General features: G+C 40.4%; 1 protein-coding gene across 4 annotated transcripts in view; it reads right to left on the bottom strand.

Moving 5' to 3' along the window:
- MC2R (melanocortin 2 receptor) overlaps positions 1-17,442 on the bottom strand; it is a 37,171-nt gene that overhangs the window by 6,522 nt on the left and 13,207 nt on the right. Inside the window, exon 1 of one of the 4 annotated variants that reach the window (XM_037727850.1) lies at positions 13,553-13,589. The exons of 2 other annotated variants lie outside the window; for them this stretch is intronic. The gene's annotated coding sequence lies outside the window, so the exon portion shown is untranslated. Of the gene's footprint in view, positions 1-2,668; positions 2,748-13,552; positions 13,590-17,442 lie in introns of those variants that run through there. One more of the 4 variants, XM_037727852.1, reaches the window with a different exon arrangement.

Genomic DNA, 17,442 nt, shown 5'->3' with positions numbered 1-17,442 from the left:
TTTTTTGACTCTCTCTGAGATTTTTAATGAAATTCAGAGAAGAGAAAGACCTGTAGTCCCCACTTGTGGCGTAGGAAGGATGTTAATGCCGCCGAAAAGCTTTGAGCAGCAGGGCTGCAGACGTCCTGGGGCCCCTGGGCTGTGTTTTCCGGTTCTGTGGATCTTCCTGAAGGTAAATGAGCAGCACGGTGCCACTTCCCTCTGTGCTGCTGGACATTTTCTTGGATTGCTCTTCTGGAGAAGAGCTGAGGAAGGAGGACTGAGTGATGTTTACCAGAAGCTTTCAAGCCTTTCTAGAGGGCAGTCCCGTAACCCAGGCTTTAGAGAGAGCCAGCCAAGCACTGTGCTCCTGGGCTCTGGGTGCTGGTGGCGGGGCTGTCATGCCACTGGGCTGATTTGCAGGCACCGGGTGAGGTTCTGGAATCTGCTCTGAGTGAATCAGGAGCTCCTCTTAGTGTCCCAGCTTCTGTGCTGCCTTCCTTCTTTGTTTTCACTAGATGCATTTAAGATTTTTATGTCACTCTTTGAATAGGTTCTACGGCCCAATACGCTTATATGTCTGTGTGTCTGTATGTGTGGATACATATGAACAGTACAAAGCCTCCCTCCCCACACTCTATCCATCGGTCTCTTTCTTCTGGAATTTCTTGTGTGTGTGTGTGTGTGTGTGTGTATACGTGTGTATTTGTGTGTGTGTGTGTGTGTACGTGCGTGCGTGTGTGTGTGTGTGTGTATGTGTGTGTGTGTGTGTTTTATTATCATACTTTAAGTTCTGGGGTACATGTGCAGATGGTGCAGGATTGTTACACAGGTATACAAATTCCATGGTGGTTGGTGGTTTGCTGTATCCTTCCCCACCCCCCACCCCGCCACTGCCCCTCACCTACATTAGGGGTGAGGGATACATTATTCTAATGGTATCCTTCTCTATCCCCCCACCCGCTGCTAAGCTTCTGGAATTTCTTTATGCATATACCAGCAAACATGAATATGCACATATTCTCTCAGTTGTTAGGGTTTCTGGGAAGCAGAGGCTGAGATGGGATTAGCAAGGCCTGTCAAGAATGCAGAGGAGTCTGCAGACTGGGAGGCAGGCATGGTCCCTGGGCACACAAGGAGGAAGAGATTGATTAGGGCGAGTCTCAGCAGCACAGCTCTGAGAACGTTTTCATCTGGCCACGGAAAGGCTGGAAGTCAAAGCTGCCCATGAATATTGGTGGGGAGAGATTTGGAAAACTGAGCTGCCAACTCTTTTCCGATGGCAGGAGATCTGAGTGGCTCATGTCCATGACCAGCATGCCCTCACTTCCTGTGCATTCAAAGAGAGTATATTGTATATCATTTGATACCTTGCCCTTATCTTGGAAGCTTTCCAAAGGAGGATCGCTTCCTCCTCTCTCTCCTTTCCTTCCTTCTTCCACGCATGGTATTCCATTGTATGGATGTATCCCAAGTTATTTAATCTATTCTGTATTGATAATTATTTGGTTTACAATATTTTGCTGCGTAAATAATGCTATAATGCATGATCATCTAAGTATATCGTTTTATGTGAACCTGCATGAGGAAGATAATTTTACAGAAATGGAATTGTTGCTTGCAAGTGTGTAGGCGTGGGTGATTGTGATAGGTGTTCTCAGGCTACCTTCCATGGGGGCTATCCCGGTTGACATCCTCACCAGCAGTGCATGAGTGCCTGCCCCTTCCCTAGCCTCCTCAATATAGAGTGCTGTCAAGCTTTTGGATTATTGCCAATGACACATCTGGTGGGTGTTTTAGTGTCTTGCTTTGATCTATATTCTTGTTATGGAGTCTGTGACCCCCCTTTTGGTGGCTTTGACACCCCAGTTGGGATAAGCACTCACTGCCATTCCTGCATTGTCACAGCATTTGGTCCTTTGGGTCTTGGGTTCCTACTTCTGTTTCAGTGCCCACAAACACATCAGACTTATCCCACCTCAACATTCAACTGAGGGAGGCACCGGCATCGTCTCTTTGTGCATGACCTGTTCTTGTTACTGATTAGTGCTTTTATTTCTTGGTCCTGAATTCGAAGAGAGAAGAAAAAGAGTGGAAAAACAAGCAACAAAATAAGCTAAAGATCATCTAATAAAGAAGAGATGAAAAATGGGAAATAGGATACACTAGTCAAGTACAAACCAACACACCTGGCCAGGCAGAGTTTTGCATAATTTAAAGGGGCCAATGGTGGCCTGCGTCCTGAGAGGCCCAGAGTCTGGGGTCAATTCAGGGGACTTCGTCCTCATGCAAGGTCATGGTTGGGGCACTGGGCTAGGGTATGGGTGACCCCTCCTTGCTGATGGTTCAGAGCCTCTATGGCAGCTTTTAAGGATGTTGAATATTCCTCTGGTTACAGGTCAGGATGAAGGTGGTCTGAATGTTGAAAGCCACCCTCTAAAAGGGGAAGAGTTATTGTGACTTTCACTAGAGATTACTAGCTTTGACTAAAACTTAGAAAACAGAGAGTGAAGTGTGGGGAGGAGCGGGTTGGAAAATGTGGGTCCTCTACAAGCATGCAGGACGGGCTGCCCCTACCCCCTTTAGAGCCTAGCAGTCCCTCCCCACCGGCACCCATCCCTGCTCAGCTCAGGCCTCTGGGCAGGGTCTGGTGGTGGTTGGAACATGGTGGCCCATGAGCCCAGCTCACCTTGGCTTATACGTCATCCTCCTCTGCCCGGGCACTACTTCACTCCTGGATACTTGGCTTGAACAGGGTAGAACACTTTGAAGGACTTGTAATAAAAGTGACAAAAATGACAACAAATGAACATTTTTTTTTGAGACAGGATCAGAATAATGTTTGTCCAAATGTCTGGGCACTCCATGGCTCAGTCAAGTTGACATAAAATTAACCATGACAACAAGGAAGAGAGCTATCAACTTTATTTTGAAAGAGAGATATAAAAAGAAATGGAGATGGAGATAGATACGATCTGTCTCTCTCTCTCTCTCTCACACACACACACACACACACACACACACATCCCTGTCATCCTGGCTGGAGTACAGTGGTGTGGTCATGGCTCACTGCAGCCTCAACCTCCTGGGCTCAAGCGATTGTCTGACCTCAGCCTCCCAACATGCTGGGATTGCAGGTGTGAGTCACCTGCCTGGCCCCAAATGAATGATTTGCAAAGATATATGTGCTTGTTTTGAGGCCTTTTCATAACAGATCTCAATCTTCAGTTCACGTGGAGAGAGAACTATATTCTCCTCCAGGAGCCGCCACTGAACGTCCTCTTTTTAGACATGAATACTATTGATTGTTGTGAAATTCTTTGTGACAACTTCCACCTGATTTCTTATTTGTTTGAATTCTGAATGACATCCTGGAGTTTACGTTTATATAATTCATGGGTGGTTCTGATCAAGCGTTTGTCTTGTTATCCACTGTGGCATGGGGTGGTGAGATGGCTGATTGGACGAATATGAGTACTGATAGTAAAAATCAGAGAGTAATTTTCTACCCCTGTGCCTTTTGGTTCCTTAGACTCATTTGAAGTGCAGAGCTCCTGCTTTGAAGCTGGTTGATGTGTTTGCTTTGTGTGCTTATGAATATTTATATGAGCTGTGAAGTAGATGGGCCTTGAAGGTGCCCAAGCTCATCAGGTGTGCTGCTAAGAATTCTTTCACTAATGGATTTATTTTTTGCTTGTCTTTCCCTCCACATAAAAAAAGTCTTTAAATTAATCACCGAGCTTTCACTTTCCTCTCCAGGTAATGGAGATCTCAGCCGTCCAGCTGCCTCCTGTGCCTCCCCGATTACTGTCAGTCACTTTGGGGTTTGTGTTGCTTATTGGCTAGAGGGAAGCTCAATTAAAATCAATAACAAAAGAGAAGATTTTAAATGTTATACACAGCATGTCGGTTTTTCTCAAATTATATAGTACAATGCAGAGGGTGAAGATTACTGATGTGGAGAGGCTGAATCTGCAGATATTCAGGCCTGTGATCATGTTTAACTGTATTGCACAGAAGTGATACTGTTCTGGGAAAGGAACTGAATCTGTTTTAAGAAGAGATTTGAGCGTGTTCACCAGAGGGATGGCCTAAACAGTGTTACATTCGATCCCAACACCTCTTCATGAGAAGGCACTGGCTTCTGGGAGTGTATATTTGAGTGATAGTAAATCTCTGTGTCTCACCTCTGCTCATTCACCTTTCTCTTTAAAAAGATTCCAACATTCAGCCGGGTGTGGCGGCTCACACCTGTAATCCCAGCACTTTGGGAGGCCGAGGTGGGTGGATCATGAGGTCAGGAGTTCGAGACCAGCCTGATCAACATGGTGAAATCGCATCTCTACTAAAAAAAAACACAAAAATTAGCTGGGCATGGTGGCACACTCCTGTAATCCCAGCTACTCAGGAGGCTGAGGCAGGAGAATTACCTGAAACTGGGAGGCGGAGGTTGCAGTGAGTCAAGATCATGCCACTGCACTCCAGCTTGGGTGACAGAGTGAGACTCCATCTCAAAAGAAAAAAAAAAAAAGGATTCCAACATTCTTGGAAATTTCTCAATAGTCTTGAAAGAGAAATCTGAGAAACAGAAGTGTGTGTGTGTGTTTGTGTGTGTGTGTGTGTGTGTGTGTGTGAGAGAGAGAGAGAGAGAGAGAGAGGGAGAGAGACAGAGACACAGACAGAGAGACAGAGAAAGAGTGAGAGAAGATATATCAATATCAAACTAAAATTGATTAGTGACAGGTGACCTTTTGTTCTTTAATTTTCTTTTCTATTTTTTCCTACAATATAGCTGTGAGACAGATTACCTTTTGGGTATTACTAGGGAATCTCATATCTAATTTATCCCAAATTTATGAGAGATTTTCGTGGAAGTTAATTTTTGCTTTGGTCGAAAAGAAATAATCATTGAAATCCAGAAACAGCATCATGAGGATAATAACACTCAGTGCATAGTGTTTGTAGGCTGTGATCTGGATTCTATGTGATAATGTATGTGCCCAGATTCTGGAATGCAGTGTGGACTCAATAAAGAAGATTATTCTTCAACTAGTTCTCATAGCCTAAAGTATAAAATTCTATTAAAACAAAACAAAACAAAACTTGGCACTTATAGCTCTGTACAGTTTGTTTCCATGCTGTTTTCTTACCGTATTTTCTAGTGTTCTCCTAGGTCGAACATGTGTTCCAGCTGGCCCAGGCCTCTTACTGTCTCTAAGATGGCTCGCTCATTTTTGCCCGCCACATTTTTAGTGCTGCTCTCCCACTGAAATTTATGAATCTTTCCTTTGTCTAAATCATATATTTGTTTAAGCCCAAACAAGATCAAACGTCTTGAAGGTCTCTGTCTCCATCTCAACCCATGTGACCTGTCTGTGCCATCACACCACAGCGTGTCTTGTTCTCGGCTTGCGTGTGGCAGGTGACACTCTCTGCTTTTGGGAAAAGTCTACTTTAAGTGTAGATGTCTTGTCTCCTGGGAAGCTCGGCAGTGCCCTGCAAGGCTGGCAAATTTGACACCCTCTTCTTTACATCTTCCTGGGTAACTGAGGTGTGAAGCAGCAACCTGAACAATCCACAGTAATCGGAATAATTCACAGCCTGTGCTTCTAAATGAATATTTTTTGGGGAAATCCAAAGTGTACAAGAAACAGAGTTAGTGGCTTCATTTTATCGTATGTCATAGCTTATGTTTTAGTGGATAATATTTGAGTTAAACTTTATCGGAAAATGAAATCAAAATGTTGCCTTCCTCTTCTTTCAAAGTAGTAGCAAAAAAAAAAAATGTTGCCTTCCTAGATATCAAAGTGTTGCCTTCTTCTTCTTTCGAAGTGGTAGCAGAAAAATGGAAAGCCTTCACTGTCCTCCTAGACAGGAGTAAGTGTCAGGTTCTGCAGAACCCCTGAAAACAGCTTTATTTACAAGAGCAGTACTTGCAGGGTCAGAGGCAGGAAATGCTGGGACCTTTGTGCAAGAGTCCGGAGAGGTTTTTATTCAGCAGGAAGGGGCAGAAAAGGACCCTCTGCCTGTGGAAAGGAGCTGAAATCAGACCTCTTATATCTTGAATGTTGAAAAGGAAAAAAAAGCTTAACCTTTGGGAATGTTTGTTCTCAGGCAAGGGATTGGATACAGTCTACCTCCAGGAAGAGTGGGGAGGTGACGTCAGACCTGGTTTTGGCCCGGAGTCCCAGGAGTGGTTAGCACCCTGGGAAGGCTGTGTGTGGGACTGAAAGTGCAGGAGACTAGGAGCTAACTACCTGTAAATTCAGTGAGAAGGGGGAGGAGCCGCCTCCAACAGCAACACCATGAGGCAGCGGGAAGTAAGGACAGTAGTAGATCAAATACCAGACTGGTCTTGCTTAGACCTGGGCTCCATAAGTCTCTAGGTTTTAGAAGATTCAGGGGTACAGAGGCAGCCTAGAGGAAGATACCGACCTTTTTTCTCACGTACTAGATTGGTATTTGAACATTTAATTTAAATATTAAGAGATATGACTATTTCACCACAACTTTGTGGAGCAACTCATATTGGTTATATAAGGTCTATGTCAAAATGTGAAATCTATGAGGCACACAGGGTAAAAAGCACTATGTTGTTCTAATAAATAAGAGTTAGACAGTATATATCATGATTAAAAAAGGTAAGGCCAAGATTCTCAATGTAAAGGGATTAAAATTTGTACTAATCTCAGATTTCTGGGGTTCCATTTGGTGCAAATCAAAAAAGTGGCATGGGGAGTTAAGAAAGGTGATGTGTCACCTGGAAGCAGTCATCCCCTCCTTGACCCTGGCACAAAGCTTTCTCAACCAGGAAAAAAATATGAGAATTGGCTGAAAAGAGTAAGAAGTAACTCTTGTCTGCTTTGGGTAAAAGATGGAGGAAGACAATAGAAATACAATGATTAAGCAAATAGTTTTTTTTTTTTTTGACTTGGAACCTAACATCAACAATGACAGTTCAGAGAAATGAAAATTGAAGGAAAGAAGATAGAAAACAATTATAAATATAAGCTTCTGTGATTTATTTAAATTTAAATAAATATAAATTACTCAAAATCCAGGTACCAATTTTTATTAAATATAGGTATCTAATACTACTTTAGACCCTGTAGTTACGAAATGTGTTCTTACTAAAGACCTGGAGCAAGGAACACACTCTCTGCCTTTAGGACCTAAAAACCTGACTGATTAATGACTCAGTGGCCTTAAATAATCAGTGATGTTTACAAAGATGTATATGCAATGATATTCACTGACTTGTTATTTATAGTAGTGAAAAACTAAAAACAACTTAAATAACTGGTGATTAAGGATTGGTTAAATACGCTCTGGCAAGTCCATATGATGGAACGCTACATGACAATTAAAATCGTAGTTCAACATACCCTGAAATAATAAAGGCAGAGGTAGAACAGAATGGCAGAATAGAAGGCGCCACTGATTGTCCCCCCTGCAAAGATACCAACATAGAAAAAAACACCTTCATAAAAGCCAAATTTCAGGGGATCCCTCATGGTACCTGGTTTTAACTTCATATTGCTGAAAGAAGCACCAAAGAGATGGGAAAAATGGGTAGAAAAAACAGTCTTGAATTGCTCCCCTCCTCCACCCCCTCAGTGGTAGCTTGGTGCGGACAGCGTCTCTGCGTGTTGGGGAGGGAGAGCACAGCAATTGTGAGCACTGAACTCAGTGGTGTCTTGTTAGAACAGAAAGAGTAACTAGACTACACTCAGCTGACGCCCGCTCACGGAGGAAGCCTTTAGACCAGCCGAAGCCAGGCGTATTGCTAACCCCAGGGGTCGGAACTTGAGTTCCTGCAAACCTCGCTGCAGAAAGCTACAGTGCTCCCAGTCTCTAAGTAAACTTGAAAAGGCTGTCTAGGCCACAAGGACCGCAACTCTTAGGCAAGTCCTAATGCTGAACTAGGCCCATAGACAGTGGACTTGGGGCAGGGGCACACAACCTACTGAGATACCAGCTGTGGTGGCTAAGGGAGTGCTGGCATCGCCTCTTCCCTAACGCCAGGCTGCACAGCTCATGGCTCCAAAAGAGACCCCTTCCTTCTGCTTGAGGAGAGGAGAGGGAAGCATAGGGAGAACTTTGCTTTGCATATTGGATACCAGCTCAGCCACAGCAGGATAGGGCACTGCTCAGATCTGTGAGGCTTCCATTCCAGGCTCTAACTTTTGGACATTTCTAGACACACCCTGGGCCAGAAGGGAACCTGCTGCCTTGAAGGGAAGGAACCAGTTCTGGCAGCATTCATCATCTGTTAGCTGAAGAGCCTTTAGGCCCTGAGTAACCAGCAGCAATACCCAGGTACTACATTGAGGGCCTTGGGTGAGCCTCTGAGACTTGCTGGTTTCAGGTGAGACTCAGCACATTCCCAGCTGTGGTGGCTATGGGGTAAGATTCCTTCTGCTTGAGAAAAGCAGAGGGAAAAGTAAAGGGGACTTTGTCTTGCACCTTAGGTACCAGCACAGCCACAGTGGGAGAGATCAGCAAGTAGGCCCTTAGAGTCCCTCATTCCAGAAGTTGACTCATGGACAGCATTTCTGGACCAGTCCTGGGCCAGCAGTGATCTCACTGCCCTGAAGTGTGATTCCCAGATCAGGCAGCGTCCACCACTAGCTGATTGAAGAGCCCTTACAAACCAGGAAACATCGGTGGTAGTCTGGCAGAGCTTACTGTGGCCTGCGGTGGTGGTGGCTACAGGGTAAGTCTTCTCTGCCTGTGGGAAGGACTGTGTCTTGCAGTTTGAGTGTCAGCTCAGCCACAGTGCAACAGAACATTAGGTAGACTTCCAGGGTTTTTCACTCTAGTCCCTGACTCCTGGATAGCGCCTCTGGACCTACCCAGGACTTTGGGGGGGAGCTTCCTGCCCTGAAAGGAAGGACACAGGCCTGGCTGGCTTTACTACCTGCTGACTGTAGAGCCCCAGGGCCTTGAGTGAATGCTGGCAGTAGCCAGGGAGTGGTTACAGCAGGCCTGGGGTGAGACTGAGTACTGTGTGGGCTTTAGGTCTGACTCAGAACAGTCATAGTGGTGGTGGCCACAGAGGTGCTTGTGTCACTCCACCCCTAGAAGGGTGGCTCAGGAGAGAGAGAGAGACTCTGTATGTTTGGGAGAAAGTAAGGGAAGAGAACAAGAGTCTCTGCGTGGTAATCCAGATAATTCTCCTGGATCTTGTCCAAGACCATCAAGGTGGTACCTCTATGAGTCTGCAAGAACCACAGTATTACTGGGCTTGGAGTGCTCCCTAAAGCAGATACACCTTAGATCACAACTCCCAAGTCCTTCCAAATATATGGAGAGCCTTCCCAAGGACTGGTACAAACAAGCCTACCCAGTGAAGACTACAATAAATACCTAACTCTTCAGTATCTAGACACTGATGAACATCTACTAGCATTTACATCATCCAGGAAGATATGACCTTGCCAAATAATTAAATAAGTCATCAGGGACCAATTTAGAGAAACAGATATGTGACCTTTCGGACAGAGAATTCAAAATAGTTGTGTTGCGGAAACTCAAAGAAATTCAAGGCAACAGAGAAGGAATTCAAAATCCTATCAGATAAATTTAATAAAGAGATTGAAATAAAAAGAATCACACAGAAATTCTAGAGCTGAAAAATGCAACTGGCATACTGAAGAATGCATCAGAATCTTTCAATAGCAGAATTGATCAAGCAGAAGAAAGAATTAGTGAGTGTGGATACAGGCTATTTGAAAATACACAGTCAGAAGAGACAAAAGAAAAAAGAATAAATACAATGAAGTGTGCCTATAGGATCTATAAAATAGCCTCAAAAGGACAAATCTAAGAGTTATTGGCCTTAAAGAGGAAGTAGAGAAAGAGATGGGGTAGAAAATTTATTCAAAGGGATAATACAAAAGAACTTCCCAAACATAGAGGAAGATATCAATGTGAAAGTAAAAGGTTATAGAACATCAAACATATTTAACCCAAAGAAGGCTACCTCAAGGCATTTAATAATCTTACTTCCAAAGATCAAGGATAAAGAGAGAATCATAAAAGCAGCAAGAGAACAGAAACAACAGTGGAGCTTCAATACACCTGGCAGCAGACTTTTCAGTGGAAATCTTACAGGCCAGGAGAGAGTGGCACGGCATATTTAAAGTGCAGAAGGAAAAAACATATTTCTTAGAATAGTATATCAAGTGAATATATCCTTCAAACATAAAGGAAAAATAACAACTTTCCCAGACAAACAAAAGCTGAAATAGTTCATCAACACTTGGCCTACAAGAAATGCTAAAAGGAGTACCTCAATCAGAAAGAAAAGGATGTCAATGAACAATAAGCAATCACATGAAGGTACAAAACTCACTGGCAACAGTGAGTACACAGAAAAGCACAGAATATTATAACACTGTAACTGTGTTGCATAAACTACTCTTATCCTAAGTACAGAGACTAAATAATGAACCAATAAAATGTAATAACTGCAACAAATTTTTAAGATATAGACAGTACAAAAATGTGAATAGAAACAACAGAAAGTTAAAAATGGGGGATGAAGTTAAGGATAGAGTTTTTGTTAATTTTTGTTTTGCCTGTTTGTTTATGCAAACAATGTTAAGTTGTTATTAGGTTAAAATAATGGGTTATAAGATAGTATCTGCAAGCCTTGTGGTAACCGCAAACTGAAAAACATACAATGGATACACAAAAAACCAAAAGGAGGAAACTAAATCATATCAGCAGAAAAACATCACCTTTATTAAAAGAAGACAGGAGGGAAAAAAAGAAGGAAGAGAACACCATAAAACAACCAGAAAATGAATAACAAAATGGCAGGAGTACCTCCTTACTTATCAATAGCAATATTGAATGTAAATGAACTAAACTCTCCAGTCAGAAGACACAGAGTGGCTGAATAGATGAAAAACAAGACTCATTGATCTGCTGCCTATAAGAAACACACTTCACTTATAAAGACACACACAGACTGAAAATAAAAGGATAGGAAAAAAATCTATGCTAATGGAACCCAAAAAAGAGCAGGAATAGCTATACTTCCACCAGACAAAATAGATTTCAAAACAAACCTGTAAGATACAAAGAAGGTCACTGTATAATGACAAAGGGGTCCATTAGGCAAGAGGACATAACAATTTTAAATATATATTCACCTAATACTGGAGCACCCAGACACATAAAGCAAATTTATTAGAGCTAAAGAGAGAGATAGACCCCAAAACAATAATAGCTGGAGACTTCAACATCCCACTTTCAGCATTGGACAGAAAATCAATGAAGAAACATCAGACTTAATCTGCACTATAAAGCAAATGAACCTACTAGATATTTATAGAACATTTCATCCAATAGCTACAGAATACACATTCTTTTTCTTAGCACATGGATCATTCTCAAGGATAGACCATAGGTTAAGTCACAAAACAAGTCTCAAAACATTCAAAAAAATTGAAATAATGTCAAGTATCTTTTCTTACCACAATGGAATAAAACTAGAAATTACTAACAAGAGGAATTATGGAAACCATACAGATACATGGAAATTAAACAATATGCTCCTGAATGACCAGTGAATGTAGAAATTAAGAAGAAAATCAAAAAATTTATTGAAATAAATAATAATGCAAACACAACATATGACAACCTATGGGATATAGCAAAAGCTGTACTAAGAGGAAAATTTATAGCTATAAATGCCTATATAAAAAAAGAGAGAAAGTTCCAAATAAGCAATTTAATGATGCATTTCAAAAAACTAGAAAAGCAAGAGCAATCCAAACCAAAAAGTAGCAAGGGAAAAAAATAATAAAGGTTGGAGAAGAAATAAATGAAATTGAAATGAATAAAACAATACTAAAGATTAAGAAAAAGTTGATTTTTTTGAAAAGTTAAATCAATACATCTTTAGCCATGCTAAGAAAAAAAGAGAGAAGATATAAATAAATAAAATAAGAAATGAGAAAGAAGACATTACAACTGATACTGGACAAAAAATCATTAGTGGCTGCTGTGAGCAACTATATGCCAAAAATTAGAACATATAGAAGAAATTGACAAATTCCAAGACACACACAACCTAACAAGATTGAACCAGGAAGAAATCCAAAACCTGAACAGACCAATAACAAGCAGCAAGGTTGAAGCCATAATAAAAAGTCTCCCTGTAAAGAAAAGCCTGGGACCCAATGGCTTCACTGCTGAATTCTACTGCATATTTAAAGAATCCTACTCAAACTATTTTGAAAAATAGAGGATGAAGGAACACTTCCAAACTTGTTCTACAATGCCAGTATGACCCTGTCACCAAAAACAGACAAAGACACATCGAAAAAAGAAAGCTACAGGCCAATATCTCTGATGAATGTTAATGGAGAAATCTGCCTTCCCCACACTGCCAAATACTGGCAAAGCAAATTCAACAATATATTAGAAAGATTATTCATCATGACCAAATGGGATTTTTTCCCTAGGATGCAAGCATAGTTCAACATATGCAAACCAATCAATGTGATACATCATATCAATAAATGAAGAATAAAAACCATATGATAATTTCAATTGATGCTGAAAAAGTTATACAATCCAACATCTCTTCATAATAAAAGGATAAAAAAAACTGGGTTGAGAAGGAACATACCTCAATATAATAAAAGCTATACATGACATACCCATAGCCATGCAATCACTACCAAAATATTAATGACAATCTTCACACAAATAGAAAAGAAAATCCTAAAATTTATATGGAACCTCAAAAGACCCAGAATAGTCAAAGCTATCCTAAGCAAAATAGCAAAACTGGAGGAGTCACACTACCTGACTTCACATTATACTGGTGAGCTATAATAAGCAAAACATGAAACTGGCATAAAAACAGACACATAGACCAATGGAACAGACTCCAGAATCCAGAAATACATCCAGACAACTAGGATGAACTCATTTTTGACAAAAATGTCAAGAACATGCATTGGGGGAAAAAGAAAATCTCTTTAATATATGGTGCTCACAAAACTGGATATTCATATGCAGAAGAATGAAAGTAGACCCCTATCTCTTGCCACATACACGCGCGCGCGCACACACACACACACACACACACACACACGGATTAAAGACTTAAATCTAATACCTCAAACTATGAAACTAATACCATAAAACATTGGGAAAAATCTCCAGGACATTGGTCTGGGCAAAAATTTCTAGAGTAGTACCCCATAAACACAGGTATCCAAAGCAGTAATGGACAAATGGGATCACATCAAGTTAAAAAGCTTCTGCACAGCAAAGGAAACAACTAATGAGGTAAAGGGACAACCCACAGAGTCAGAGAAAATATTTGCAAACTATCCATCTGACAAGGGATTAATAATAAAATATATGAGGAGCTCAAATAACTCTATAGGATAAAGTCTAATAATCTGATTTTAAAACTGGGCAGAAGATTTGAATAGATATTCTCAAAAGAAGACATACAAGTGGCAAACCGGCATAGGAAAAGGTGCTCAACATCATTGATCATCAGAGTAATGCAAAGCAAAACTACAATGAGATATCATCTTACTCCAGTTAAAATGGCTTATATTCAAAGGACAGGCAATAACATGCTGGCATAGATGTGGAGAAAAGGGAACCCTTACATACTGTTGGTGGGAATGAAAATCAGTAAAATCATTATGGAGAACAGTTGGGAGGTTCCTCAAAAAATTAAAAATAGAGTTATCATATGATCCAGAAATCCTACTTTTGGGTGTATACTCAAAAGGAAGAAAATCAGTATATTAAAGAGATATCTGCATTGCTATGTTTGTTGCAGCACTGTTTACAATAGCTAAGATTTGGAAGCAACCTAAGTGTTCATCAACAGATGAATGGATAAAGAAAATACAGAACATATGTACACAATGGAGTACTATTCAGCCATAAAAAACAGTGAGATCCTGTGATTTGCAACAACATGGATCGAAGTGGAGATCATCATGTTAAGTGAAATAAGCCAGGAACAGAAAGACAAGCATCATATATTCTTGCTTATTTATGGGACCTAAAAATCAAAACAATTGAACTAATGGGTATAGAGAGTACAAGGATGGTTGCCAGAGGCTGGAAAGATAGTATGTGGGGGGTGTTCTGTGGGAAGGTGGGGATGGTTAATGGGTACAAAAATAGTTAGAGATAATTAACAATACCTACTATTTGATAATACAACAGGGTGACTATAGTCATTAACAACTTAATTGTACATTTTGAAACAAAAAATGAAGGCTTAAAGGAAAAATTAAAAAAACAACAAAAAAGAGGAGGATGAAAATGCACCTTAATATATCTATTAGAAGTATTTTAAAGCTGTGCCCTTTCTTAGATCTCTATATGATAAAATCCTTAAAAGAGTATTTAGGTTTTTAATAATTGCAGATTTTAAAAAATTCATTTCCACAGTTGCCTGCTTATATTTTGAGTCATCCTGTTTCTTTTTCCAATGAAATAAATCCAATTAAAATGTTTACAAAATCATAATAAAGGCCATGTGTGGCATACTCATAGCTAGCGTCATAGTGAATGAGGAAAAATTGAAAGTCTCTCCTCTAAGATCTGGACCAAAACAAGGATGCCCACTTTTACCACTTTTGTTCAACATAATCCTGGAAGTCCTGGCCAGAGCAATTAGACAAGAGAAAAAAAGGAACAAAGCTGGAGGCATCATGCTACCTGACTTCAAACTATACTAAAAGGCTACAGTAACCAAAGCAGCATGGTACTGGTACCAAAACAGATGTATAGACCAATGGACAGAACAGAGACCTCAGAAATAGCATCACACATCCACAGCTATCCGATCTTTGACAAACCTGACAAAAACAAGCAATGGGGAAAGGATCTCCTATCCAATAAATGGTGGTGGGAAAACTGGCTAACCATATGCAGATAACTGAAACTGGGCCCCTTACTTACACCTTATATAGAAATTAACTCAAGATAGATTAAAGACTAAAATGTAAAACCCCAAACCATAAAAATCCTAGAAGAAAACCTAGGCAATACAATTCAGGACAGAGGCATGGGCAAAGACTTCATGACTAAAATGCCAAAAGCAATTGCAACAAAAGCCAAAACTGAAAAATGGGATCTAATTACACTAAAGAGCTTCCGCACAGCAAAAGAAACTATCATCAGAGTGAACAGTCAATCTACAGAGCGGGAGAAAATTTTTGCAATCTATCTGCCTGGCAAAGATCTAATATCCAGAATTTATAAGGAACTTAAACAAATTTTCAAGAAAGAAACAACCCCATCAAACCATGGGCAAAGGGTATGAATAGACACTTCTCAAAAGAAGACATTTACATGGCCAAGAAACATGAAGAAAAATTCAACATCACTGATCATCGGAGAAATGCAATCAAAACCACAATGAGATATCATCTCACGCCAGTTAGAATGGAGATTATTAAAAAGTCAGGAAACAATAGATGCTGGTAAGGCTGTGGAGAAATAGGAATGCTTTTACAGTGTTGGTGGGAGTGCAAATTAGTTCAACCTTTGTGGAAGACAGTATGGTGATTCCTGAAGGATCTAGAACCAGAAATACCATTTGACCCAGCAATTCCATTACTGGGTATGTGCCCAAAGAAATATAAATAATTCTACTATAAAGATACATGCACATATATACTTATTCCAGCACTATTTACAATAGCAAAGACATGAAACCAACCCAAATGCCCATCAATGATAGACTGGATAAAGAAAATGTAGCACATACACATGATGGAATACTATGTAGCCATACAAAGGAATGAGTTTATGTCCTTTGCAGGGACGTGGATGAAACTGGAAGCCATCATCCTCAGCAAAGTCTAACACAGCAACAGAAAACCAAACACTGCATTTTCTCACTCATAAATGGGAGTTGAACATTGAGAACACATGGGCAAAAAGAGGGGAACAAAACACACCAGGACCTGTTGGGAATGGGGGTGAGGGGAAGTAACTTTGAAGGGGGGTCAATAGGTGCAGCAAACCACCACAGCACAGGTATACCTATGTAACAAACCTACACATTCTGCATATGCATTCCATTTTTTTTAAGAAGAAATAAAAAAAAAGAAGTCAAATTAGCCTTGTTTGCAGATGACATGATGCCATACTTAGAAAAAGTTAAAGACTTCACCAAAAAACTAAGACCTGATAAATTCAGTAAAGTTGCAGACTACAAAATCAACATACAAAAATTAGTAACACTTATATACACCAACAGTGAACCATCTAAAAAAGAAATAAAAGAGTAATCCCATTTACAGTAGCCTCAAATAAAATTAAATACTTAGAAATTAACCAAAGAAGCGAAAGATCTCTATGAAAACTATAAAACACTGATGAAAGAAGTTGAAGAGGACGCCATAAAGTGGAACAATTCTCTATGCTCGTTTGTTGGAATAATTAATATTGTTAAAATGTCCATACTACCCAAAGCAATTTACAGATTCAATGCAGTTCCAATCAAAATACTATGGCATTCTTCAGAAAATCAAAAAATACCTAAAATGTATAGGGAATCGCAAAAGACCCTGAATAGCCAAAGCCATCCTGAGTAAGTACACCCTGACTAAGTACATCCTGACTCCAAAATGTACTATAAACCTGTAGTAACAAAATCAGCATGGCACCAGCATAAAAACAGTTACGCAGATCAATGGAAGAGAATAAATAACCCAGATACAAATCCATACATTTACATTTATAGTCATCTCACCTTTGACAAAGGTGCCAAGAACATACAATGGGGAAAGGACAGTCTTTTCAGTAAATGGTGCTGGGAAAACTAGATATCCATATGAAAGTGGGCCTCTATCTCTCACCATACACAAAAATCAAATCAAGATAGATTAAAGATTTAAATCTAAGACCTGAAACTAGGAAACTACTTAAAGAAAAGACTGGGGAAATGCTTCAAGACACTGGTTTCTGCAAAGATTCTGGAGTAAGAGCTCAAAAGCATAGGCAACAAAAGCAAATACAGGCAGGTGAAACTATACCAAGATAGAAAGCTTCTGCACAGCAAGGAAAACAATCAACAAAGTGAAGAGACAACCCACAGAATGGGAGAAAACATTTGCAAACTCTCCATAGGGAAGAGATTAATAACCAAGCTATATAAGGAGTTCAAACAACTCAGTAGCAAAAGAAAACCAACAAATAATCCAATTTAAAAATGAGCGGCTGGGTGCGGTGGCTCACACCTGTAATCTCAACACTTTGGGAGGCTGAGGCAGGCAGATCATGAGGTCAAGAGATCAAGACCATCCTGGCCAACATGGTGAAACTCTGTCTCTACTAAAAATACAAAAATTAGCTGGGCATGGTGGTGCGTGCCTGTAGCCCCAGCTACTTGGGGGGCTGAGGCAGGAGAATAGCTTGAACCCAAGAGGCAGAGGTTGCAGTGAGCAGAGATCA

This window comes from Cebus imitator, unplaced genomic scaffold, assembly GCF_001604975.1.
Source record: "Cebus imitator isolate Cc_AM_T3 unplaced genomic scaffold, Cebus_imitator-1.0 Scaffold242, whole genome shotgun sequence".
Classification (NCBI taxonomy): domain Eukaryota; kingdom Metazoa; phylum Chordata; class Mammalia; order Primates; family Cebidae; genus Cebus; species Cebus imitator.
Note: the sequence above shows the minus strand (reverse complement) of the source record. Positions and strands in the feature narration are given on the sequence as shown.